The sequence below is a fragment of the Rhinolophus sinicus genome, chromosome 16 (assembly GCF_057876585.1).
Source record: "Rhinolophus sinicus isolate RSI-liver-muscle chromosome 16, RSI-T2T, whole genome shotgun sequence".
Lineage (NCBI taxonomy): Eukaryota > Metazoa > Chordata > Mammalia > Chiroptera > Rhinolophidae > Rhinolophus > Rhinolophus sinicus.
The window spans coordinates 162,317,678-162,337,724 of record NC_142516.1 but is presented as its reverse complement, the minus strand read 5'-3'; the positions used below and the strand labels follow the sequence as shown (position 1 = coordinate 162,337,724).

The 20,047-nt window shown below is 37.4% G+C and overlaps 1 long non-coding RNA gene across 2 annotated transcripts in view; it reads left to right on the top strand.

The window, feature by feature from the left end:
* LOC141571291 (uncharacterized) overlaps positions 1–17,743 on the top strand; it is a 204,053-nt gene extending 186,310 nt beyond the window's left edge. Inside the window, exons 4-6 of one of the 2 annotated variants that reach the window (XR_016019198.1) lie at positions 2,839–2,939; positions 4,508–4,680; positions 13,545–17,743. This is a non-coding gene — a long non-coding RNA (uncharacterized LOC141571291). Of the gene's footprint in view, positions 1–2,838; positions 2,940–4,507; positions 4,681–13,529 lie in introns of both variants that reach the window. The other variant, XR_012496051.2, reaches the window with a different exon arrangement.
* The last annotated feature ends 2,304 nt before the right edge of the window (positions 17,744–20,047 follow it).

The window sequence follows — 20,047 nt, the reverse complement described above, 5'->3', positions numbered from 1 at the left end:
CATCAATAAAACAAAAAGGCATCCGACTGAATGGGAGAAGATATTTGCCATTGATACATCTGATAAAGGATTAATATCCAAAATTTATAAAAAGAATTATACAACTCAACACCAAAAAAACAACCCAGTTAAAAAATGGACAGAGGACATGAAGAGACATTCTCTAAAGAGGACATATAGATGGCCAACAAACACATGAAAAAATGCTCAACCTCACTAATCAATAGAGATGCACATAAATACCACAGTGATATACCACCTCACCCTGGTCAGAATGGTTATCATCAATAAATCAACAAACAACAAGTGGTGGCGAGAGTGTGGAGAAAAGTGAACCCTCGTATACTGCTGGGATTACAGATTGGTGCAGTCATTATGGAAAACAGAACCTCAGAAAATAGAAAATTTAACTACCTTATGACTCAGCAATTTCACTCCTGGATACACACACACAGACACACACATACACACAAACACACTACTAAAGAAATACAAAACACTACTTGAAAATAATATATTCGTTCCTATATTTATTGCAGTGCTATTCACAATAGCCAAGACATGGAAACAACCGAAATGCCCATCAATAGATGATTACATAAAGAAACTGTGGTACAATTATTCAATGAAGTATTACTTGAACATAAAGAACAATGAAATATTACCATTTGCAACGACATGGATAGACCTAGAGAATATTATGCTAAGTGAAACAAGTCAGATGAAGAAAGACAAATACCATACGATCTCACTTATATGTGTAATCTAAAGAACAGAATAAACAAAACAGAAATAGACTCAGAGATATCGGGGATAAAAACTGACAGTTGCTGGACTGTGAGGGGGAGAAGGTAAAGGGATTAGAAAGTACAAATCAGTAGTCACAATATTATCATGGGGAGACAAAATACAGTTTGAGGAACATAATCAATAACGGAGTAAAGATTATGTAGGGTGCCAGATGGGCACTGAACTTATTAGGGAAACCACTTCATACACTGACCACTGTGCTATACACTTGAAGCTGAAGTTGAATAATATTGAATGTCAACTATAATTATACACACACAGACACACACATACACATAAACACAGTCGCATAGATAGTCACAGAATATGGAATACATCATAGAGAATATAGTCAATAGAATTGTAACAGCTATATATGATGTCAGACAGTTAGTAGATTGGAGGGGGTTATCACTGTGAGGGGTGTAAATGTCTAACTATTACATTGTTTTGTACACCTGAAACTAATTAAAAAAAAAAAAAAAAGTACTACTTAACTCTCCAGTACCTTCCCATTGAGAATAAAATCCAAAATTCTTTCCAAAATTCTTTCCAAAGTTATATGTGCACACATATAATTTTATGTGTGTCCACATTTCCAATCTTACCATATTAACTTTGCTCATATCCTGCAGCCACAGTGGCCTTTTTCTTTTCTTTTTTTTTTTTTTTCTCACCTCAACAAGATCTTGGGTCTTCTTTTATTTTCATGCTAATTATTATTGATTATTTATATTCTTCACTGAAATATAAGGTTCCTGAGAGCAGGAATCATGTTTGTTTTATTCCCTGCTGCACTATAAGTATCTGTGACAGTGTCTGGCACACAGTAGATACTTATTAAAAAAAATATTAAATGAACCTGCTTTCTGTACACACATTGGTTTCTCTCACAAATGAAAAAACAAGCAGAAAAACCAGCTGAAGTATTCTTAAAATTTATATATTAATCTCAATTTAAATTCTACAATTTTGAAAAGCCCAAAATATGTTTGATGGGTGCAATCCTGGTATTGTACTAGATTGAGTTAATGGTCCCTGCTGTAGTGATTTGTATCAGGCAATGTGATACATAGATTTGCTGTGGTGCTCTTATCTCATCCATGTGTAAACTGTAACCCTTAAATAGCAATAGAATAATACACAGAAGAAAAGTTACAGAAGAGATCTAGCCCATAAGTATAAATGGGAAATACCACATCTTAAGGCCTCCATGAGAATGCTCTAGACCTTTGGATGAAGACAATAAAAAGTTAGCATGAGCGGAACTCTGAGGAACATTTTATTTGGGTGTGTCTGGAGTTTATTCAACTATATGTAATTATTATTTCTTATTAACATTTTCTATTAAGTTTTCATAGTTTTAATCTTCTTAAAAACTTGGAGCTATAATTATATCATGAACTTGGATAAGGTTGTTAGTGTTCTCCTAAGAAACATCATGACATGTCTCTGGTGGCGAGTGCTACTCAGATTTCATATTGACTTTTCAAGCTGAAGTAGAGCTCAGACAGGGAAAGAAAGCAGCTGTGATAAGAAAATAGGTGTCATTTTGCCATACACAGGAAAATAATTCTACAACATTTCTACCGTGGGAGATTTTGGATCTTGAGTAACAAAGATGTATAAACAAATCAGTTGAAATGGTTAACCACTGACAAGAGTAAAGGTATGTTCTTAAGAAACACATAGAGGTGATTATATTTACCTTAGAGTCACAATCCAAATTGCCCAAATCTTATACTTTTCTTACCTCATCTCCATGTGCTCCATGAGAATATAAAAAAGCATTATCTCTTTGTCTCTGTGAGTATGTGTGCATGTGTATGTATATATGTATTTATATGTGGGTATGGGGCGGTATGCATGTACACATATACACACATACATATGCATGTATACATATATAAGAACATTGTTTGTAATCATGTTGGGCCATATGACCAGTCCTGGCCAAAGGGCTGATGTGGAATTACTATGCATCACTTCTGGATCAAGCAAACAAGAGTCGATTTGAATTCTTTACTTTTTTACCTTCCCTTCCCGCAGTGATGTAGCAGCCAAATACTCCAAATGGCATAGTTAAAAATGAAAGCCACCTGGACCCGTGACTCACCACTTGGAAAGTGGCTGCTCTGTATCAGTACAGTGTGAGTAAGAAACACAATTTTATGTGTTAAGCTGCTGAGATTTCGGAACTTGTTGATTATTACAGCATAATTTTACCAATTAAGAACTTGCCAGAAACTGTTCAGATTGTTCAAATTCAGTGCATTTAATGTACGAGAGTCATTGCACAGATGAGGTGAGAGTAGACACAGCAAACTGAAAACAGTAAGATAGCTCAGAGATTCGCTGTAGGAAGCTGATACCCTTGGAATAGAAGGACAATGGGAGAAGATGGTATTAACCCAGAAGCTAAGGCCATACAATGAAGTTTAGATCCATGGGAAGTCCTGTCTAATAGAAATTGGAACAATAGAGGGAGGGGCTATCTGGTGGGAACTAGAAAGAGATGCTACAGAGATCAACGAGGATAGGATATCCACCATTCTTCCTTCTTCTCTTCCGCTATTCTTCTGTCTGGATTTCGCATTGGCTGCTCCTATCAAAAACCCAGAGAAAAAAGGGAGCTGAGGAATGTAGTTCCTGTAATATATAGTAAAGCCAGGGAGAGGTGGTATGAACCTTAAAGCACATTGACTGCTGATTGGCACAATAGCCTGGCCTATTCTAGTTAGTAGACTGACTGGGAGAGAGCACAGAGAAAGCGTGTGCTCCTCAGGTCTGAAAGATTCACCCTTCTCTGTCAGAAGAGAGCCGTGTCAGAAACCAATCAACTGTTTCCCCTTGATTTTGAAAAATTCCTGAAGGAGAAGGGAAAAAGAATGTTGGAATGAGGAGGAAGTGGAATAAGGCTTAAACTTCTCCTGGAGGTGAATATGTTCCTCAGCTTTTGTTTCTCTGTTAACCCAGTGGGCTTCCTAGCGATGCCTTAGAGAACTAGGAACGTTCATATTGCCTGAATACGATTTTATTCAGATTGTCACTGCACATCGTTAGAAGACCCATTTTTCAGCAGCAAGTTGAGGCTGTGTGCCTTCTCACTAGTAAAATTAGGAAAAGCACTCAAAGGAAACTGCTAGGTGGAAGGTGGGCATTTTCAGTCTTCCATTCTTCCTCTTTCTTGTTATTTTAAATGCTGAACTGATGCTTGGAGCTCCAGTGGCCCTTTTCAACTGTAAAGTAAATCTCAAGTATGGGTGTCATATTGTGGGATAATAGATCAGAAAGAGAGAAGAGACCTGGGTGCCTGATGCACAAGGAGCCACCTAACCTGCCCTAGACTATGTTCCTCTGGAGGTCTGCCACGTGAGCAATACATATAAATGTTTCAGCTCTTCCTACTTTGGTTTCATTTATTAAATACAGTCTAAATTAATCATTACCCACCCCCACCTTGCCACAGATTCCATCCGTATTCCTAGTCCAAGAAGAAGAAGCATATTTCAAGTGATGAAATCTTTTACTCAGTGTGGCTGAACCCACAAAAGAAGGGTCTGAAATCTGCTAGCAAACTGAGGGATTATTGAATGTGTTGTATGGATCTCTAACAGAAAAGAATGAAGCAGGGTTGGATTTGGATATTCTGTAGTCAAGTCATGCACAGTAACATACTGTTGTTCTTTCACATCTCTCTCTGACCTTCCCCTGTAAGACTTCAGAAATGAAGGTTTATCTAATGGACTGACCAATGACGGAATGGATGCTTCAGAGCTATTTCCAGCCGGCTACAAGAATCCCCTACTTTAGTCCCACCACAAATCCATCGTCAATCCTGCATGCAGGCTACAGCTGGCAAAGGAAAGGAAATACAGAGTTCAAAGTAAGGTGAGGAGGCTCATGGCCAAAAAATCCCATATGCAGAGACTACTTATGGCCTACCCCAGCCCATATGGAAGTTCACTGCTTTTACCATTTAGAGTTCCCAGGAGAGCCTGTCTGGAAGGAGAAATAAATCCCTATCCCTACTAACACCAGACCCTGCTTGCTGCATGTGGGATATTACTCAGCAGGCGCAGCTGCACTTGCCGTTTTATATAAACATCCGAGGCCTTTCCTAAAGCATGAGTTTCACTCTTTCTTTTGGAGCACTTCCCTCTTAATTTCAAGTTCCCTGCACGTAAATGATCTCCAGAAACTGATCCAAATGTAAATCATGTTAAAGCGTGAAAAGAGATGGTATTTGGCCCAGGACCCAGGATACCAACCCCTTGAATCCTTCCTTCAACCCACACTGCGCATATGCAATATGCCTGAGAGATATGTGCACAGAGGGCAAGGCCAGGCTAAGGCATATTATTCATCATGATGTGGCTTTTGCTCTGAATCCCAATGTAATATCACCTCCTCAGGCAGTTACCAAATAAAACTGGCCCCCGACTGGTCTCACCTGCCAAATGTGTGGGAGCAGATCCCACCACTACTGACTCAGGGTTTAACTTTGCACCAAAAACTCTCCGTCTATTAGGACTGAGGCCAAGTAACATTTCCTGTCTTTGACAATGACCCATTCTTGATGAAAGAAGGAGGAGTGAGGAGGAGGCAGGAGCTGGTCCCATTTGGTTGGTAGATGTGCAAGGAAAGGACAGGAGTGTTAGCTTCCTGTAAGAGGCCAAGGCTAAGATGCTGTCTTCATGTTATTTCTATTCTCTTGTTGAGATAGAAAAATCTATGCACACTTCAGCCGAAAAATCTTTTTGCTCGCATAACATCCATTGTCTCTTTTATTAGCAACAGTTCCCTGATTTTCCTTACTCGTTCTGATTTTGTATGAACCCTACCTCTTTGCATCCATCCAGAGGGATGATGCGTTCCAGGCCCAGACAATCAGAGCATTCCATCCCTCCAGCCACAACAATTCAGAGATGGCGGTGAGAACTGATGAACGTCAAGGAGTTTCAATGTCAAAATGCTCACTAGAGACCTTTAGAAAGAAGTCATACTTTAAACTAGAAGTTTCTGAAACTGCAGGCAGCCATTTTGTCACTGTAAAAATCTGCCTGAGAATGGAGCCAAGGCAGAGGAAAAATATATTATTCCTAGATTTTTCAATTTAATGAGGGAACCACTCCTTTTCTTCCTTTAGTTCCTTCTTTACTCTCCCTCCTCTATTTCCTTCCTTTCTTCCTTTACCTCCATAATTTTTTTTTTTTTTTTTGCTAAAGCACATGTAGGTTACATTTTTGTCACTCTTGTCTCATAGAGATTTGCTACACATCATGTTTTCCAGATGAGTTGCCTATTCCACTTATGTGTTAATTGCATGTATAAGGAAAATGCCTCCATGTTTTATTCATATATACTATTGTGAAATTCTACCGGGCATGTTGAGCACACGATCCTGAGTCCAGTCACGGTAGTCAACACCATGAAGAGCTGTCGTAAATAGGTTACTGCATCTCTAGGGCAGCATTAGTTCATTTCAGGAAATTTACCCTGGATCCATCATCCATTTGTCATTTCTGTTATTCCTATAAGAATAATGTTACTTTTGTTAGCTACTCTGTACTCTTTGAGACCTTCCCTTCTATTAGACAGCAGAACTATCTAAATGTCAGTTTCATGCATTAACTGACTTTGTTCAGAATAGCTCAGAGGATTGGTTTGTTGCCATTAGTGGTACAATCTTTAGGAAATGCTCCAGGTTATTTTTGTCCTCCCCATCGGGCCATTAAATACAATTCTCTGATTGATTACAGTTTATGTTATGCTTTCTGTAGGAAGCTTGGAACCCGTGGAGAAAGCATCAAGTATCTATCTTGTTTTCCTCAGGCCGTTGAACTTAAGAGTTGGCAGGACATCTAACCATAACTTAGTAGAATGTATGCTAGTGAGATGCTGTATATCCATGGTGAAAGAGTGAGCTTTAATATGTGCTTGAAGCTTTTTGTGAGTTGAAACTAAGAGTTGTAGATGCATTAAGTCTCATTATTTGTGAGCCTCAAGCTGGCCAATTGAAGGGTTTCAGGCATGCATTGTTTTCTAAGTAGCATGCTCTCTAGGCTAAACATGAAGCCTCTGTAGCAGCTTAAATCAGTCCCTTAGTTACAAAGACAAAGTAATAGTATGAGTGAGGTAGTTATCTTAAGCTCTGAAGGCTTTCTTTTACCCCCAGGACATTCTACTTGCCAGGGATGTTTGCTGCAGTCTGCTCTCTTTGTCGGGGCTGCCTTCTGTTCCTGGGTCCTGGCACTAACTGTCCCTACAGGTCTTCTAACCTGTAGGGGTCATTTTATAGAAAAGCTTGCCCTGCAGACTATCCTAAATTTGTAGTAGAAAATGAGTCCAGGCCATATTATTTGCTCTGTGGTGAACAAATGGGCATGTACTGAATTTCAGGGTTTGGCCAGTGCCCTCACTCTTCAAAACCCTGAGAGTCGGGCTATAGTTCTCTCTAAACTCTCTATGAAGTCTGGATTTGTGATAGGCTAAATAATCCAGTTTCCAGTCTTTCTATTCCCCAGATACTTGTTGGCAAATTTTAGAATTCATCAACTTAGGAAAACACACAGAGCTGGCTGTGATTTTTCCATCTTCCCACATATTTGTACATATTTTATACATAAGGTGTCAACACAGCCCCTCATCACTGTCTAAAGGACTTGTTGTCCCTGTGGACGTTTGCCTCCTCTATGTACACCAGTCCTCTAACAATTTAGATTTTATGTTGTATATTATGTCCTATTACCACCCATATGGAGAACTTAAAGCTGGGATCACACATTATTTTAAAAACTAGTAAGATGTACTGGTCCAATATTATCTTTTGTGAAACAACACAAATATTTAACACTTCCAGGACAAGTTTTTCTCATGCCTGTGTAAGTTAGTAATATAATTTTTCATGTATTTCTCCAGGTAATTTGTATCATAAACTAGGTAGGATTTGGATATTTTTCTTTTTCAGCAAAATGTGACATTTAGGACCCATTCTCTATTTCAGAGTTTTATTATTAAGATTACATAGAATCTTTCAGTTTTTCAATTTGACTCTGGACAACTGTTGTCTCCAAGCTACCAAATTTTGGAGCCTATGACTGTTTGCTCAGTAGTTTATCGTGACTAATGACTGGATGATATACCCAAGGAAGAGATGGGCAAGTCTTTCAGGCTGACTTTCTTCAATTTTCACCAACTAAATCATCTGCTGTGGTGTCATTTCTTAATATTTATTGTCAATTTGCTAGAATCCAGCTGCTTCAAACACTGTGGACTCCCACTGCTTACTCAGATTCTGGAGCTTAACTCAAAATTTCCCTTGGGTACAAGAGAACTAAATCTCACTGGAATATATCTTTAGTTGTTTTTTTTTGTTGTTGTTGTGTTTTCATAAGTCTATTTCTCCTACCTGCTTTTTCTCTCCAACAAATTCAGAGACTGTTTCTTCCATGGTATTAAAATCAGTGCAGGTCACAATATTTCCATTTACAGTTGCATCTGGAATATTATCTTTTTGTTTCCTCTGTATCACTTTAGCCATCCCAAAGAGACAATGTTATGGCGAGGAAAATTAATGTCATTTAAAACAATAGGCTCAGGTTAGCAGGAGTCCAAATTTATTTTATGAGTTTGATCCTCACATCTGAATGAAAATAAACAGATACATACACTGCTCAACAGCATCAAGTAAGTACATTAGATTGTAAGTCTAAGATATAATATATAAGTATCTTTTTGGAATCAGAGCCATCACTTAATTTAGTGCTTATTAAGTGCTTGGAGATTGACATAAATTAGCTAAAGCAGTCCCTATAAGAACTTGGTGAACAGTGCTACCATTTTGCTGATGAAGGAGATTCAGAAAGGTTGATATAGCCACTGCACTACTACACTGCACAGTTTGTCAAATTCTATTGGTTCATCAAACCTGCAGATTTAGGAGTAAAGTTTTATTCATTGAGACAGTGGGTCTCAGACTTTGTTTTCCCTTTGACTTTGCTTTTATTCATTTGTTCTCATTCATTTATCCACCCATTCAAAGATATTCATTGAGTGCCTTTTACTGGCAGATTATACTTGGACAAATGTATAGAAAATGGTCCTTAAGTTTGAAGAAGATGAAAATCCCTGGGGTACATGTTAAGATGCAAACATCAGGCTATCGACCTACTACTATATTAGACATTTTGGGGGAGGGTATGTATTGGTGAGCTCTTTACCTTATAGCCTTGGTGTGTCAATAAAGCCCTCTAAAAATCTAAATGCAGGAAGAGAAAAGCCATGTTACCTCTAATTTAATAAGAATCAGAATGGCATCCAACTGAAAAACACTTTAATTCTTGTGTCATCAAAAGTTCTTGGGCAAGAATAAATTTCTTTGGGAAAAATATTTTGATCCAAAGTTTTATATTCAGCTCAGCTAAACCAGCTTTCAAGTGTAAAAGCATATTTCAAACACATTCAGATATGCAAGGTAGACATACTTCCTATTATCCTTTCTGAAAATGTTTCTTGTCAGGTACTGTAAAATATCAAAAATAAATTCTAAAATAAAAACATTACCACAACAGGTGGCCATGCAAAGAGCTCCAAGAAGCTACCTGAAGAGTAGAAGTACACAACGTGTGGTATATATCTCAAGTCCTTTTTCCAGGGGATCCAGCCTCCCTCTAAATTAAGGCACACAGGATCTATAAACTGGCTTATGATCAGAAATTGAGTGTGAAGCCATGAATTTCCATTATGGTCACTGTTCCACTCACTATACCTGTAGTTTTCTTTGCTTGTTTATTTTTATCATATTTGTCATGACATACTTTATGTGTTTTCTCATGTGATTCATTCTTAGGATCGCAATGATTACTTAGCCACAATCACAGATCCTTGTAGATCAGAAACTCTGTTTCTTCTATTACAGTAATTGTTCCCATCTCATCTTTGAAAGTAAGAGGTGACTCTCTGGTCTCTGCTGCTGTGAAATTCTCTTGCTCCTACTGCCATCAGTGAGCCCCATTCTATGGCAGCATTCCAGCCTGCAGAGGACAGCCACCACAGAGCTTCACAAGGAGCTCAACAGAACCACACCAATGTGTTTTCTGCTGTCTTCATTAAGGACGTGTCCCCTGAAGTGGATGATGGCTGCTGAATATGTTGCACATACTTGATCTTCTTCAACATTCCCATCTCTCTGAGCCTTTGGGTTCCCTCTTCTACAGTTTCCAGGGAAATTACAGTATCTCAGGCATATTGAATAGAGGCTGCTATTGAGACTAGGCTTTGATTAAGTAACCAAACTGTTACTACTTACTACTCAAAATTTACACATTGAATCTAGAATCACAATGAGAGTACATATGGTTTAATTCAAACAAATCTAACCTTATGTTTCATCATATTTGACTATCATCCTCAGAAGGCATTCATACATGTATTCCTCAGATTTTTGTTGATATATGTAGTAAGATTTTACAAGCTCTTTGGCAGATTCACTATCTTTTTCTTGGATAGTGTATATGCCAAATCATTTCTCCCTGGGACATTCTGAGATCTGATGTTTTTTATGAACCTGGAGGCAGTGAAGAGTGGTAGAACCTGAATAAGAAGTAAAAATAAGAAACCTTCCTTGGGGCATAATTTATGAAAGGTTTAATGAAAGGGAAGCAGTTTACTTCCACACGTGAGGTGGCTGCTTCTGGCAAGGGTGGCTTATAGGTTTGGGAGAAAATGTTTCTCAGACTTGTCTATGTCTGCCCAAATTTTCCCATTCCATGTCTAAGGGTCAAATTCCTTGCCAACCAGTGCCTATCCTTGGTATGGAAGACTTGGTGAGTCAGTCATTTAACTAGTCTCGTAATTTTTGCACAGTACATAATTATATTTTGGGCTTTATTCTTAGCCATTCTGATGGGCAGAAAAATGGCCCCCAAAAATGTTCATGTCCTAATGCCCTGAACTTATAAATCTGTTACCTTATGAGGCAAATAGGACTTTGCATATATCAAGTTAACAAACTTGAGAGGTAGAAATTATCCTGAATTATCCAAGTAGGCTCACTCCTATCACAAAAATCCTTATAAGTGAAAGAAGGAAGCATGAGCATCAAAGTCAGAATCAGAAAGGGAGATTTCAAAAGGAAAGAAGTAGCCATGAACCAGAAATGTAGGTGGTCTCTAGAAGCTGGAAAAGGCAAGGAAATGTATTCTCCTCTAGAATCTACAGAAAGAACATAGCCCTGCTGACACACCTTGATTTTAGCACACTAAGACCCATTTTAGACTTCCAATTTCCAGATCTATAAGATAAAACAACAACAACAAAAAATATGTTGTTTCAAGCCATTACATTTGTGGCAATTTGTGGGGCAGCCAGATGGCTCAGTTGGTTGGAGCGCGAGCTTTCAACAAGGCTTGATTCCCACATGGGCCAGTGAACTGTGCCCTCCACAACTAGACTGAAAACAATGGCTTGAGCTTGGAGCTGAGCCTCCCGGTGGGCGGCTGGTTGGCTCAGTGATTAGAGCACGGTGCTCATAACATCAGCGTCACTGGTTCGAGTCCCACATGGGCCAGTGAGCTGTGCCCTCCACAACTAGAATGAAAACAATGACTTGACTTGGACCTGAGCTGTGTCCCCCACAACTGGATTGAAAAACAATAATTTGACATGGAACTGATGGGTCCTGGAAAAACACACTGTTCCTCAATATTCCCCAATTAAAAAAAAAAAAAAAAAATGTGGCAATTTGTTACAACAGCAAAAGGAAACTAATACCGCCATGCTTTCTCCTCAGGGATTATTTCAAAACTATGATAGAAGCTTTTATGTCTTCCCATATGTACCTTGAGTAAATAGGTGAAGCCTCTCAGATTCTCTCTTTCATTATGCCATCTGTACAGTCCAGTAAAGGTTAACTATTTCCTCTCCCCTCACAATCTTTGCCACCACCACTGTTGCCACACTGATCATAGTATCAGCCACTAGATCATCCAAAGCCCTGTTCTCCACTGTACTTTATCCTACGCCACTATTGAGATTTTCTAAGCAATCACAATTCCCACATGCCAGGGATTTCTTGTGACCCATTTCTACTGGACAATGAGTCACTCTTATGTTCAAGTAATGCACTTATCCTTTAATCCCATTTTGAACATTTTTTCCCCCCTAGGGCCCCTTATGGTACCAAATACTATGCCATTCCAGAGCCAGGAAGAAAATACAATTTACTCCAGATATTTTAAATGGGTGGTGTTAAGGGATAAAGCACTAAGAGAACTGACATATTGGAAAGCTGTGGATGGATGCATGAAGGGACCGGGGAGAGAAAATAGTCAATGGAGTTTAATTCTTAAATTTTTGAGGAACCTCCACACTGCCTTCCATCGCGGCTGCACCAGTCTGCATTCCCACCAACAGTGTATGACGGTTCCTTTTTCTCCACAGCCTCTCCAACACTTGTTATTATTGCTGACATTTTGATGTAGTCTTTCATTCTTTTCTTCTTGGCTTGTGTATATGTACCCGTGTATACATACACATATATATATGATATATATATGTATATACATATATAAGGGTAGGTGCTGCTTTATGAATTTAATATACTTTTACACAATTTAAAATTTAAAATTACTACTTATTTTTCTATGGTATATATACACCCATATACATACCATATAGATACATGTATATAATATGTATTTCATATATCATATACGTATATAGACATACAGATTACTTGAAAATGTTCACTATTATAAATAATGCTTGTACATGAATATTCATGTATATTTCACTGTTTCCTCAGGTTTAATCCCCACATTTATTTTCAATTTCCAAGTCTTCAGTTCCTTGTGATCATTAATCACTGACTTAAAGTGGCAGGTGTTTTCTTCTTCTCCTACTCTGCCAGCTCCCATTTCACAAAGCTGTCTTTTCTATTTGCACCTCCTACCCATGTGCTCCCAGGACCTCATGGTCAGTGTCTTCCCTGAACAACCTCATCTCACTCTTCTTCCTGGCCTTTCCACAGCGCTGAGTAGGGTCCACCATCTGGTCTGGTCTGATCGTACGGCCTGTACTAGCTCTGCTTGCCCTGACTGTCCAGTCTCTCACATCTTCTCTCAGGAAAATTGATCCCTTTAGAGCTTTTTATACAGACTGTCTTTCAAAAGGGGATGAAAAAATGTCCGGGCATGGTGCCAGTCAGAAGGGTGTCACATGGACAAACCAGACCTTCCCATCCCCGCCTCCTTCCAACTCTAATTTTCCCCTTCCAGAAACTGCTTCCTGCTTTTCCATAGTTATGAGACAAGGGACAAAACAGTCCTGTTTGATATGCAGGAGCTACTTCACAATCAGAGGGCTGTTTCCCTAGTAAATTCGTTTTTTTTTTTTTTTCACCCCCACTCCCCTCAAAATCATTTAACTCTTTCTTGCCATCAATATTGAAGTTAAAACAACAGAGGAAGAAAAAGGAGGTACATAATACCCAAAAGTATTTCAGAGCAGAGCTCATCTTTCAGATGATAAAATAAATTGAAAACAGTGGCAATTCTTATATTCTAGACCTTGGATTCCAACTTCATTCAAAGTCCAGTTTTCCAAAATTTCTGCTGTTCTCTTTAATGTAACCAAGTATGAGAAGTGATGTTAATTTAATTTCTACGGCCTGAACAATTAACTATCTCCTTGTATGTTCTTTGATTCGATGGTAACAGAAAAGTCACTTATATTGACAGATCATCATCCCTTAGGAACCACAAAATCACTGTGTACATGGAGGTCACCCTGGGAGAGAGAAGACCTGCCCTCAGTTAACCTTGGGGCCTTTCCTGATAAGTGATGCAGTGACCTCTGGTGGAGCAAAGGGCCAAAGAGCCATCATGCTCCATAAGGGACAGCTGGGCCGAAACTGTTAAGGAGTTTTTTGCAAATTCTTCAAGATGCACACCCTGTAATAAAATTTACAAATGCCACTGAGAATGTATCCTATTGTATATAGCTACTTCAAATTTATACACCTAACCCTGACCTCTTGTTTTTTTGACTTATGGCAACAATTTGTTTTTCCACGTGTGGAGGAATTTGTATGTTTTTGAATTCTGGCAAATGCTAATTAATTTTGTTTACCTTTTATATTTCCATTTGCAAATAAATAGAAATTGGCTGTATGAAGGGTACATATTGTTATGGGTTTAAATTAATAATATCAATATGAGTGTGTAAAATAATGAATGACTAATAAACTTTCCAATTCCAGTCACTATTGAAGCATTTACTAGATATGTGAAATTTGGCTGGTTACTTTTTGTTTCCTCATTTGTAAAATTGGAGTAATAAATAGTCACTTGCCTTATAGGATTGCTGTAATTATTCAACAGCTAATGCTGTAAAATCTTAGTTCATTTGCTGGCACATAGTAATCCTCGATAAATATTACTATGATTATTTCTTCTTTATTATACTTTTACAATTATATTGTGACCTGACTTGTGTGTACAAATGTGTTGATCAGTATCTCTACTCTACCCACACTGGGTTGTATAATCTTTTTTCATTATTGTGTTTACTTTATTACTTTCCTGATTTCCAAGAATAATAATAACTCATATAGATTGTTTTCAGCTCATAGAGAATTTCCATATTTTATCTCATCCTCATTACAACAAATGAGCAGGTATAAGTTCTGGTTCCCTGTAATAAATAAGTATATGTGGCTTAAAAAATGCATTCATATATTTTTAAACTTCTGTTATTAATATATTTTGTATTATTTTATGACCAGCCCAAATATTACAAGCAAGGAAAGTGGCAACACTAATATTTTAACTCTGTTATTCTGGTTCCAAATCACATACATTCCATTGTTTGTTTTATAACAGTTTGGCCACCCAAAAACTTGTCAACCATCCATATTATGATCATCTGAAGTAATCACAACTAATTTACCAACTTTAAGCTAGATTGCTCAAAAACTCTCCGTACAGGTGAGAACCTAACATTTTTAAATAATCTCTCAATATTGTATCACAATTTCCCTAGTTTCTGTGCTTTTATAAAATGCTTCCCAACTCTCTTGATGACAACAATTGTAATTAGATTGAACTAAGTCCTTCACACTTCAGTTTCAGTGAATATATGGTTTACCAGATATAGAGTCAAAGCATGTAGGATAGGAAAGGTTGGGATGTGGAAAGAGCTGCTATTTTGGACCTGAAGAAAGTGAGGGAGAGGACCATGCAGAAATTTGAGAAAAGAGGATTCCTGGGAGATGGATCAGCAAGTAAGTGCAAAGCCTCTGAGGATTTTTGAAGGACAGCGAGAAGAGCAGTGTGCCAGGAGCAGAATGGGTGAGGGAGATTTCTAGGTTGGCTCAGAGAGTCAAGAAGAAGGAGGTTTTGTAGGGTCTTGAGACATGGGGAAGATTTTGTCTTTCATTTACACATGTGAAGCCTTGGGAGGTCTGGGGACGAGAGTGGTATGAGCTGACTTAAGCTTTAAAGTGGCCATCATCAATAAATCAACAAACAACAACTGCTGGCGAGGATGTGGAGAAAAGGAAACCCTCGTGCACTGCTGGTGGGATTGCAGATTGGTGCAGCCACTATGGAAATAAGTCTGGAGGTATCTCAAAAAACTGGAAATGGAACTACCTTATGACCCAACAATTCCACTCTTTGGTATCTATCCAGAGAAATCCATAACGCTAATTTGAAAAAAATTATTCACCCCTGTTTACTGCAGTGCTATTCACAATAGCCAAGACATGGACACAACCGAAATTCCCATCGGTAGATGACTGGATTAAGAAACTGTTTTACATTTATACAATGGAGTATTACTCGGCCATAAAGAAGAATGAAATCTTATCCTTTGCAACGATATGGATGGGCCTAAAGAACATTATGCTAAGTGAAATAATTCACAGAGAAAGACAAATGCCATATGATCTCACTTATATGTAGAATCTAAAGAAAAGAATAAATGAACGAACTAATCAGAAATAGTCTCAGAGACATAGAGAAGAAAACTGAGGGTTGCTAGGTGGGACGGGGGTGGGGATGAGAGAGAAGGTAAGGGGATTAGAAAACACAATCGGTAACCACAAGATTGCCACAGGGATACAAAAGACAGTTTGGGGAATATAATCAATAATGTTGTAAAGATTTTGTAGGGTATCTGATGGACACTTGTCTTATTAGGGAGACCACTTCATGGATGGTGTACGTGCCTGACCACTGCAGTGTATACCTGAAGCTGAAGCTGAATAATAATGAATGAATGAATATATATATATATATAGTCACAGGATGTGGAGAACAGCATAAGGAATAGAGTCAGTGGAACTGTAACAGCTATATACGATGTCAGAGGGGTAGTTGATTGGGGAAAGGAGGTTATCACTTTGTGAGGGGTGTAAATGTCTATTACGTTGTTTTGTACACCTGAAACTAAAAAAGAAAAGTAGGAGCAAGGGTAAAAAGTGGGAGGCTTGTAGCAGGAGGAGGTGATTTTCCCCACACCTTTCACGCTTTTGCATAGATCTTACTTTCTAACAATTTTACGAAACAACTGAAACAAAATAGTTGGTGAACTACCAAAAGCTGGCCTTAGTGACCTTATAGAAAAGCTTTTGGATCAACTCTATTTTACCTTGCAGATCACTTGGATCTGCAAAACAGGACTCACACTATTTACTAAATTAATGATTCCCTGTATTCTTAAATACTTTACCCCTTATTATTCTTTGCTTGATCTACTGAGACCATTTTTAGCAAATAAACACATATACCTATGTGTGCATTATATATACACTTGAAAAGCAAATAATTATTTTACTTTTTAAGTTAGTATATATTTGTTTTGTACCATGAGTACATGATAATCTTATAGCAGATGGTGAAGTAATTAGAGAAACTCTTCAGTATCGGCAAACATCCAATTGTAAGTACTTTGAGAGCAGGAACCATATCTACCTAATCTTTATATTCTTCTATCTACAGGAAAGTTCTTTGTTGAAGCGGTCCTTTCAAAATAGTTACGAAAATTCTTTCATTTGTTTGCTAATAATATCTGATCATTATTAATATAATAATAATGACTGAATTTTTATTGGGTACCTTCCCAGTTCACCATGATTCTCCTTTTTCCAAAAACTACCTCCAATCCAAAGGGACACTCAATCCTACATCATACTGCCCCGTTATGTCTGGTTAAAATGTAACTTTGGCCTCTCTTTATAAATAGGGCCATGGAGTAATATCAAAAGGTCAACAATAGCCTCTCTCTCTTGTTTAGAATTGAGACCAAGGCCGGACCTATAATATAGCAGATTATGATCTACCTACCCTTTGGATGAGAAAAGTAAAGGAAGTTAGTCTGCTGAGAGGAAAATATTGAAGCAATGTCATCTAGGAGATGTGCAGGGGCATGAGGAGTTTGGACACTTAACCATTTTCTGTTTCTAGAAACTTCAGAGGCATTGACTTATTCCAAGAGAATTTTGTGTCCACATATTGAATTATCATTTTCTCTCTGTTACTTATCCTAGTGAACATAACTTTCCATTTTTCTAATAACCCATTTAAACATTATTAGGCCTAACAATACTGCTTTAATGACAGATATAGCACACAGGATTAAACCAAATTTTACTAAAAGCCAAAGAGATCTGATTTTTAACCTCCTCCCTTTTTTTTTTCTTTAAAGAAGCAATTTCAAATGTATGAGGGGCAATTAATTACAATAATAGTAGTGATCAGACATCTTGGTTATTGCCTAACACTTTCTCCTCATTTTTCTATAGACTGCTTTTTAAAGTAAGTACCCTGACCTTATGAAAAGCATTTCAAAAAGTATGCATTTCTATGTAATAGGTACCCTATTTAAATGTTAATAAAAGCTGTTTGCATGTAGGTAAGAAAAACAAAACATGGAAACATCAAAATGTTAATTTATAATACAGTGTTACAAGTGGATTAAAGTATAAAATGAAGTAATAATACCAAGGCTTTTTTTTTTTCTTTACTAGTTTATGAAACCTCCAGTTTAGTGAAGTTTAAATAAAGACCTAAATATATTTGGAATTGTAACTAAGTTACAAACAAATAAACGGTCTACTTCTAGAGATCAGGAGTCTAATTGGAATTATTGACTCTCCATGGAGAGTCATTCTGCACACACTCATTCTATAGTTACAGGGTTGCGAGCAGTTCTTGTGTAGGTTTTTGTCTAGACTTATAAAAACTTTCAATAAAGCCATGGAGACATTCAATTGCTTCCTGTCTCATGGAAAAAGTTGTAGAACCCAAGTCATGCTGCCTGCTATAAAGTGATTTCTGGGTTTGTGGTCTTTCTTTTAGTGCTTCATCTGAATCAAAAAAAGAAAACCAGGAACTATTACTATTAATGGTACGGTGAAAGAATTGCCAAGAAAACTTGTGTTGAACAAGATTTTTATCAACTATGAAAGTGAACAAAGTAATTGTTTTATGATAAGAAGCATCATTGTGGAGCCCAGACAGAATTCGTATGTACTCATTCATTTTGTAGCACTACCTTCCTAACTATACAAAGTAAAATTTTCATTGCAATAATGTTGAAACCATGCCAATAATTCTTCTGTCATCTCAAAAAGCCTGTCCTCCATAATTTTCTTATTATAACTTTTGCTGTGATATATATTTAAAGTAGTACATTCTTGAATTTAGAAAATTTAGAAAATATTATACCACTGAAACATTTAAAGGAATTTACATACACAAGAAAATTATTTCTGTATCTTAGAAGCGTATTCACTTTACCTGTTTCGCTTAAAGTTTTTATTTTGCTGGAATGGTTACAGTAGTTATAAAATGCTCATCTTAATAGTTAACAAGATGGGTTAATATGCTAATTTTAAAACGTCCAGATGGATGGAGATTAAAGTTTAGAACAGTTGGCTCTGCTTCCTCTTTGATCACCAGTCAAAACAATGCTGGGAGCGAGGACATACCAGAGGTTACAGAAGAAGGCCTTAAAGTGGCTATATGGAAGGGATGAAACCAAAAGGATCTGTTTCAAAAGGAGACAAAAAATCTCAAACCCGAAGGCTGTAAAAGTTTATGAAGAATTTGCAGGTAAAGTACAATGAAAGGTACAGAATCAGAAAATTAAAAAAAAAAAAAAAATTAAGTTAGGAAGCACACCTAGTACAGCATGCAATGTAACATTAATAAAGCTGGATTCATCATCCAAATGCTGGATCAGGGTAAGACTTCTTAGATGGGTGGATGTAGAAGTAATCATTGAAAGAATATCTTAATCCAAAGTCTATTTGCTAAGCAAGTGCCTAAGGACATTTAAGCAGGATAAATTGTAGGAATCTCAACACTACAATATCTCAGACAGATTACTGCTGCAATCACAATGTGTAGACCAATTCTAACATGTCTGAGCAGCTGATCCCTTCTGAGCAGTTGAGTCCTCCTCTCATTGGTCTGGATGGTACAAAAAATTGGCAGGACAACCCTTGACGATCACCTCTGTACCATATAAAAATGGGTTCTTTTATCTTTTGCACTCCACAATCTATGAAAAAGCATATATTTTACACATATTAGGTTGGTGCAAAATTATTGCGGTTTTTCCAATTATTTTCAACCTTTTAAACAGCAATAAGTTTTGCACCAACCTAATAGTAATATAAAATTATACACACACACATGCACACACACATACACACTGTTAAAAATGTATACACATTTTAAGAAAGAAAAACTGTATTAAAATTGTAATAATATATACCAATAACAAAAGATGAAAGATGAGTACAAATCACGTTTGAATTTGCAATTACAAGAGGTGCTCAAAGTGGTTACCATCAGCGTCCAGACATTTCTGATTATGGCAAACTACCGCTTGAGCAATGTTGACCAAAGTGTCCACTTGTATACATTTTTTTGGCATTCCCGGTATAACTATTTATATCTCTCTCGAATGAAACCTCTCATTCAAATCTCTCTTTCTCTTTCTCTCTCTCTCTCTCTCTCTCTCTCTCTCTCTCTCTCTCTCTCTCTCTCTCTCTATCTCTCTCTCTCGCTCTCTCGCTCTCTCGCTCTATCTCTCTATAGTAAAAATAAATGATTTTGGAAAATATTTCCTGAGTGACTAATATGTATAAGGCATTGTGCTATGTATATTAGGACCCAAGGAAATCCACCATGTTTGATGATGTAGATGGTGGAGAATCAAACAGATATTTATACAAGTAACATAA